We start from the raw sequence: 8,040 nt of genomic DNA, 5'->3' as shown, positions 1-8,040 counted from the left end.
AGGTTAATTAACTTGTTCAAAGTCACACAGCTAATAGGAGGCAGAGTCAGAATTGAAATTCATATCTGTCTCCAAAGACTAAGCCTTTTCTTATAGCCATGCCACTACTCTTATGCTTTCTGGAAATTTGCACTAAAGAGTTGAGTTCAATTGTTACTGAGATTTCACCTGAGTAATGTGGATAAGGACATCAGATATACCATAGCAAGAGATGAAGGTTGGCTGAGAGCAGAGGAAGTTTCTCTATCTCAAACTCAACTGACTGACATTAGAGTGGTACATGTTCCTATATGTAGTTGATAGTTTATAGTTCGTTGAATTAAAATAAAACCTTTATTGTACTTTCATATAGAGAGGTCTGTAGGATACATACCAGCCATTTTTTTATATAAGATACAATTCTAGGTAAGAACAAAATAAAATATTCAAAATGCTGTTATTTGTTTCTAGTTGAAGTAATTTAGTTTAAATTAAACAGAACTAAGTGAGCAAGTTTTGATTCAATTCAAAATGAATATAAATAACTAAGGCTTAAATTGTAAGGAATGCTTTAAGATTTAAGAATTTTATGTACGGAAGTGAAATTTTTCTTAGGAGTAACATACTAGTATATTAAGTGCTATATGGTAGTTGATGTCTTCCTAAGGAAAGAAATATACTTTTCAAAGAATTTGCAAATTGATTAGATGTTAGTCTATCCCTTCTTATGGGATCAAGCTAGAAAATTTAGATACATACAAATGTATAGCCACATTATATTCAGAAAAACAAGTTCAAGAACATTGATTTTACTAGATAAAATGTAGCTTTAAACAGTCCCTAACGTAAGAACAGATTTTGTTCCAAATATTTATTTGTAGTTCAATATTCTAGGGTTTTATATGCAAATTTCAATATGTAAAACTGAAATGATAAGAAATATGTCCTCAATCTGACTAGTGAAATTTATTTTAGCTATAATGTATATCAACTATAGAACGAATTCTGTTTCAGGCTCTACTTCCCTTGTATTACATTGTTAATGAGGGAAAAACATTCTGAGTTCCACATTAATGCCTTGGAACATATTTGTATTTAGACCTCTGGTCTTGACATAAAACAAATAAACCCAAAAAATCTAGAGTTTAGATCACATCCTCTCATATTTTCTCAGGAATAAGACAGAAGTTCACCAGGAAGGGGCTGGAGGATGAAGTTATTTGCTTAGATTTGCAGTGTCATTCTAGGAAAGCACTGAAAAACACTGTAAATCTAAGTGTCCCAAATTCTATCAGCGTGGATTGTAGCTGATAGATATTTCTTTTTAGGGAGAAGGAATAAATCTTTTTGCATCACCCCAGGGCCCTTTTGGGTGTCACAAAAATCTGTCCTTCAGTTAAATTCTTGAAATATTACATTCGGAAAAGCTGTCAACTCAATTTAATGGCCAGATTGAAAATAATTAATTCTGTGGTCAAGACAAAATCTTTAATGTTAAAAACCGGTTTAAGTTTTAATAATCTTTAAATTCGGTATATTTGACAGCTTTTCCGAATGTAATATTTCAAGAATTTAACTGAAGGACAGATTTTTGTGACACCCCAAAGCTCCCTGGGGTGATGCAAAAAGATTTATTCCTTCTCCCTAAAAAGAAAGATCTTTGAACAAAATTAGACCAATGCAATATACTTGAAGTTGCATGAGGAAACTCTGCCAAATAAAAACTAATAACAATGTTCTATTTAAATACATATACTTTGAATGTCATAAAGGTTTTAGTCTACTTCAGAAAAAACTTACGCAGAACCAAGTTCAAACAGGGAACTTTCAGTAAGGGAAAAGGGCAAGTGTGACAATACTCTTAGTCTGCCAGGGACATTCTGGGGTTTTATGTTTCTCTTATTGGGATTTATAAATCGTTTTCAATGCTTTAATGCGCCATCTGCAATAAGCCATGTGCCACGTGTTACATACAAATGTTTGTTGTACTAGAAGGTTGTTGTCAGCAGAGGTTTTATCAATAGAATTTTGTACAAATCTATAACCATGCCACTTTTGGATTTTGTCATTGGACAGCCATTGCCTTACTTTGGTGCATTTAAGTCTTTAGAAAACCCATGGAAAGGACTCTGACTTACTCTAAATTGCAGGCTTCTAAGCAGGTCATAGTTGAACTAAAAGGTATTTGGAAAACTTCAGGAAATTATGGCACCCCTTTCTTTTTCAGCATACCTGAATGAAAGAAGCTTAAAGTTTAAAAAAATCACTTCCACCAATATTCACCATTCATGAAAACTAGGAAGGCGTGCCTTTGTAATTCCCTGCAAAGTCAACTAGGATGTCCTTCTCCCAGCAGGTGAAGCAACCAAGTTGGTTGCCTAATTTAAAAGAAGGTGACATTCTTAAAGTTTGAAAATAAAACAGCAGAAATTAAGGGTCAGCAAAAACTAAAAGTTAGGCCAGTGAACAGGAATTTTAAAATATAAAGTCAGGCAAAGGATAAATCCTTAATGATGGGGGGGGGGGGGTGCTGGGGTCCAACCCCAGTGGGTCCAGGGGTCCCCAAAGGTGTGGACGGAGTCGGCGAAGAAGGAATGACACAGAGGCAGCGTTCAGTTGATCAGCATGGTTGGGTTCTCTTGCCTGGTTCTATTGCCAAGTTCTGTAGGTTCTCCAGCCAGGTTCAGTCACCAGGTTCTAGTCAGGTTCTCTTGCCATGTTCTATCCAGGTTCTGTAGCCAGGTTCTGTCTCTAGGATCTTCAGCCAGGTTCTCTCGCTAGGTTCTGTCTCTAGGTTCTGTTGCCAGTTTCTGTCCAGGATCTTTTGCCATGTTCTGTCTCTAGGTTCTGTCTCTAGGTTCTGTTGCCAATTTCTGTCCAGGATCTTTTGCCATGTTCTCTCCAGCGAAGTTCTTCTGTCTCTAGGTTCTGTGTAGGTTCTGTGTCTAGGTTCTGTGTCTAGGTTCTGTGTCTAGGTTCTGAGTCCTGTTGTCTTGTTACATCTGTATTTATACCAGTTGATTCCAATCCTATCAACCTCTATTCCAAAGGTTGGGGCGTTTCTTATCTCCATTCCAGGGAGTAAAGATTATGTAGCTTAAGGGTGACTGTTCGTAGTTAAAGTGATTAATTACCCGCCTGGCACTTAGTTAAGGGGTTTTATTCCCTCCCTAACTTCAGGGAAAAATCCCTACCTGGGGAAACAACCTTTCTCAGAGAGGTGACCTTGGTTAAAACACATAGTGCCAAGAAGGTGAGCAAACATATTAAGAACAGTATGCCATTTATGCCAGGTCCCTTGAAACAGCAAGGATGGACCGGCTCCCGGCAAGGGGGGGGGGGGGGGGGGGGGGGGGGCGGATAAAAGGAGTGGGGCCGGACTTGTTGGTGCTTTACCCTGATCACTGGATATTGGCCAAACCAGGTTCTGGGTACTGTATGAACTCTCTTAAGTCCTCATCCTAGAGTAGACCCCTCGGAAGTTTAGGTCAGCAGGCACTCCAACCCGTCCAGTTCAGTGGGTAATTCAAAACATTACAGTCGTTCAGGTCCTTTTAAATCACAAAGGACCTGAGAGTGAGACACGGGGTTTGCACGCTTCCACGGGAGGCACGCGGATGGCCTCTGCATCAGCTCGGGTCATCACCGCGGTGGTCAGTATGGCTAGTCCACCCGGCAACCTTGCTTACGGCCGTACGTCGCAAGGAACCCCTCACTCCTAGTTTGAGAGTGGGGCCTCCCTCAGCCTTGGCCAGGTGGGGGACGCCTCACTGGCCAGGACGTCTCTCTAAGCTTTCCAAGCACAACAGATACAGGCGGGCCCCTGCGTGAGCTTGGGTCATCACCGCGGCGGTCAGTGCGGTTAGTCTACCCGGCAACCTGTCTACGACTGCATGGCAACAGGGTGGGTCCTTGTGCACGCCTTTTTTTCTAAGCTTTTTTTCAAAGGACCTGGAATGTTCACTCAGGCCCTTTTAAACATCCTTGTGCACCTCTTTTTTTTTTTTTTTTTTTTTTTTTTCAGATGGGAAGCATGTTTTCCACACTACAAAAAGACAGTCCTTTAGGGTGTATCCTCAAAATTGGGCTAAATTTGACCCACAGACCTTAAGAAGAAAGTGCCTGATTTTTTCTGCCCTCAGGTTTGGCTTCAAATGCCAACTAGAAAATAGTAAAAACCAGCCCTAGAAGGAAGTTTTAATCTTTTCCGTGGGAAAAATGGGAAGTAGTTGGAAGCCCCATATAACCAGGCTTATCTTTAATCTAGAGGACAAGCCAAAGGCAGGTGGGAAACTAAATTTAATCCTTTGCTCTTGGCAATAACAACCCAAGTCCACTGAGGGAGGAGGGAGAAGGCGGGGGTCGTGCCCACGCCCAGGGCTGAGCTAACCTTAGCTTGCCCCAAGACAGATAAAGGATCTGGCCATACTTCAGCCCAGATCCCCTTTTTACCCCGGGACATGAGAAAACTTAAAAGTGACCTAGGAAAGTTCTCAGAAGACCCTGACAAATATATTGAGGTTTTCCAAAACTTCATTCAAGTATTTGATCTCAAATGTGGTCAAATAAAGCCTGTTAACTACTCTAAATTAATCACGTTAATCAAGGGGTTCACAAAAACCCCTTGGCCTCTTTGGAAGGCTCAAGGAGGCTTTTGGTTAAGCGTACCAAGATTGCTCCAGATTCAGAATTGGGACACCTAATTTTAAAGGACAAATTTATCACTCAGGCTATCCCAGGTATCAGGAGGTTGCAAGAATTGGCTATTGGTCCCAAGAGTACTTTAAAAATCTCTTGAAAGTTAACCACCTCTGTGTTCTATAATAAAGACCAGAATGGGGAAAAAGGAGAAACAGGGGAAGCCAGGCTAAAGCAAGGCTCTTAGTGCCACGCTTCTGCAAGACAAGAACCCCCAGTCAGAGCCCGGAGGCGAATGGTCAGTCCCGGTCACCTGCTACAACTGTAGACAGGTTGGACTTATGTGCCAGAGTTGCCCAAGGGACGTGGAGGACCCCTGAAGCCCTGTCCTGCCTGTCAAGGAAACCACTGGAAGTCGACTGCCCCAGGAGACTGAGGTCCCTTGGGACTTGGGACAGGACTGACGACCAGTTGGCCCAACAGGACTGAGGGGGCTCGGGGTCTCTCAGTCTGGCTCATCAGAGGACTGCCACCTCCACCCAGGAGCCCCGGGTAAGCCTGACAGTTGGGCGGCAAGGAAATTAATTTCCTCCCTGATGCTGGAGCCAACCTCTCTGTACTGGTAAACCAAACTGGTAAACCATCCTCAGAGGCTGTAGCCGTTACAGGCAGGTCTGGGAAGCCAAGAAAGAGATCTTTTTCTCAGCCTTTAGGGTGTAGCTGGGGTAAGTTGTTCCTTTCCTATGCCTTCCTGACCCTACAGAAATACCTCACATTCACATCAAAAACACTATCCTCTCAACCCCGAGGGTCTATAGGACTCAATATTCTAATAGGCCATCTATTCTAGAAGCCCAAGGTTTATTGAAACCTTGACATAGTCTTTCCAATACCCCATCTTAGGTTGCAAGAGCCTAATAGAGGGGAGGACTAGTTCAGAATCAAAGCCATCAGCTAACATAGACAATACTGCCCCAGAGCTTTCGGGAATAGCCCTTGTATTTGGGCAGGCCTTTAAACAGCCCAAAAGGCTCTTTTACAGGCCCCAGTCTGTAAGTCTCCTCACAGGTCAGCAGCGTCACCTCCTAAATTCATCCATCTCCAGTGAGTCTTGAATGCCAGCACAAGAGGAGGACGAAGCTGCATTGCCATCAGCTAAACCACCAGATTTCTACTCATGTGAGCCTCTAAAGGACCTGAAACTTCTCTTTCAAAAGGATCCTGGGAAAACAATGAATGCCAGATAAGTAACATACTCTGCTATTTCTAAAAAATCAGTATTTTAATCTTTTTAACAGTTCTTATTCTGTCTTTTTATAAGTGTCATCTAAACCCTAGGTTGGTATCTGGAGGAGACCTTCTCTGTCCTTACTGGGACCCAGAAACACCACAAGATACTCCTACTTATAGCCCCTCTCTGTAACCCTAGTACAGTAAATTTCTTAAGCCATACTGGCTCCCCAAACTACTAAGTATATTATAAGCAGCCCAATTCAGAATAAAATGTGTTAAATCTTGGTCTATAGGCCAAACTATGCTACTAACTACCGCCAATCAAAACCACTTCCTCAGGCCTTGGTTTATACTTTTATTACTCATCTTTAACCATTGCCTGTTTAACCTTTGGTATGTTTCATATTCTCCCATTTCGAAGCCCTAAAGCTGCAACAGGTCCTCCTCACGGAACAGCAAATGGAGGCCGCTACATCCATCTTCCGTAGACCCTTAGACTACCCACTTCTGATGGGGCCCTGACTGCTGCCCCAAACTACGACCCTTTGCCAGCAGGAAGCAGCCAGAAAGACAGCAGCATCCCCTGTCCCCAATGGCAGTTGGGCTTTCCTAATCGGAGGGGGGACTGAAGCAGGAATTTTGGGGGAACATAGACAGGCTTAGGGATTTTTTTAGAATTGGGGTCCATGGAAAAGCGAGGGATTGCAGACTGGGAGAAGGTACATTTCCATAATACCAGGAAACCAGGTGCAGGTACATCTCCATAAGACAAGGGAACAGCAACAATTGCATTTGCACGGGACAAGGAAACTGGAAGTAGCCAGGAAAGGTCTATATTTACAAAATAAAGAGAAGGAAGCCCTTCATTCAGATGGAAAAGAAGAAAGCCCAGAGGAATGGAAGGACCATGAGGAAGGAGGGCCTTAGGAATCACTATAGTAACCAATTCGAAGGGGAATATTGACCAATCAGAGGGGATATCAGGACAGAGGAACTGCAGCCTTTATAAACCACTGGGAAAAGGAACCCAGTGGGACTCTTTCCCCTCCCTATATGGGAGTCTGTTCTGTGGGACTCTTTCCCTCTCCCCATGTGGGAGTCTGTACTTGTTCTTCAATAAATTTCCACCTTTGCTATACCACTTTCTGTCCATGGATTCATTCTTTGATTCCAGCGGATAAAGAATCCAGGTTCCAGTCCAAAAATTTGGTATCACATAGAATGGTTCTTGTATGATAATATATTAAAGAAGTGTTTTCTTTCTCAAAAAATACAGTCTGTTATAAAAGTCAAAAAGTTTCTCTCCTCCAAGTGTGGAAATGTTTAGTTTCCTGATCACGCACTGTCGTTGCACTGTGTTTTACTGTTCTGAGTCTGCCCTGAACTTTGGCATCCTCTGCATTAGCTTGCTCAGCCTGTGTTCATAGAGCTCACCTCCTTAACCACTGCTTTCTGCTTTCGCTTTTTTTTGCGTTACACCCAAAGCCACTGTCAAGTCAGGCGGATGAGACTTCACAAGGTAAGTGAAAAGAAAACAGGAACAAATGTTTTTTTAAAAACGGAATTTGGTGAAGCACCACCTTGCAGGGTTCCCTCTTTGCCATGTGGATGGGACCTGCAGCCCTGGTTTGTGTGGAATCATCGCTGGTGTGAACGAAACGAGACAGAGCCCGGGTTCCCAAGTGCCCTATCTGAGAGGGAAGGCAGGTTATGTTGTCTAGACAAGAGGAAATGCTTTATTTTTTGAGGGGAGAATTTTAAAAGCCAAGTGAAAGCTAGAGAATATAACTGAGGTTTTATTGATTTCTTGCTTTTTTGAGGGCTTTTTTTCCCCCTCTTACTTTTTTTTTCCTTCTAAAAGTCTGTCTTTAAGCCCAAAATGCAGACTAAAACTTAATGAAATTAGTGAGATCAAAAAGATATAGGCCTGTTATACAACAAGCCTATATTTATTCTCCCCCTCCATCAGGAGTTTTAAAGTTGGAGTGCAGTCAATATCACCTCTAAGATTTTTCTTTTTTAAAAAATATATTTGTATTGCTTTTTAGAGAGAGAGTAAGGGAGAGGTATAGATAGAGAGAAACATCAGTGAGAGAGAAATAGCATTGCTTGGCCGTCTGCTACACAACCCCACTGGGGATCAAGCCTGCAAGCCGGGCATATGCCCTGACTGGGAATTGAACCGGCAAC

The 8,040-nt window shown here is 42.3% G+C and overlaps 1 protein-coding gene across 2 annotated transcripts in view; it reads left to right on the top strand.

Moving 5' to 3' along the window:
- The first annotated feature begins 7,270 nt into the window (after window positions 1-7,270).
- Window positions 7,271-8,040, top strand: part of ITGA4 (integrin subunit alpha 4) — a 337,984-nt gene continuing 337,214 nt past the window's right edge. Inside the window, exon 1 of one of the 2 annotated variants that reach the window (XM_036318670.1) lies at window positions 7,271-7,369. The gene's annotated coding sequence lies outside the window, so the exon portion shown is untranslated. The remainder of the gene's footprint in view (window positions 7,370-8,040) is intronic. The other variant, XM_036318673.1, reaches the window with a different exon arrangement.

This window comes from Myotis myotis, unplaced genomic scaffold (genome assembly GCF_014108235.1).
Source record: "Myotis myotis isolate mMyoMyo1 unplaced genomic scaffold, mMyoMyo1.p scaffold_m19_p_8, whole genome shotgun sequence".
Taxonomy (NCBI): Eukaryota; Metazoa; Chordata; class Mammalia; order Chiroptera; family Vespertilionidae; genus Myotis; species Myotis myotis.
Note: the sequence above shows the minus strand (reverse complement) of the source record. Positions and strands in the feature narration are given on the sequence as shown.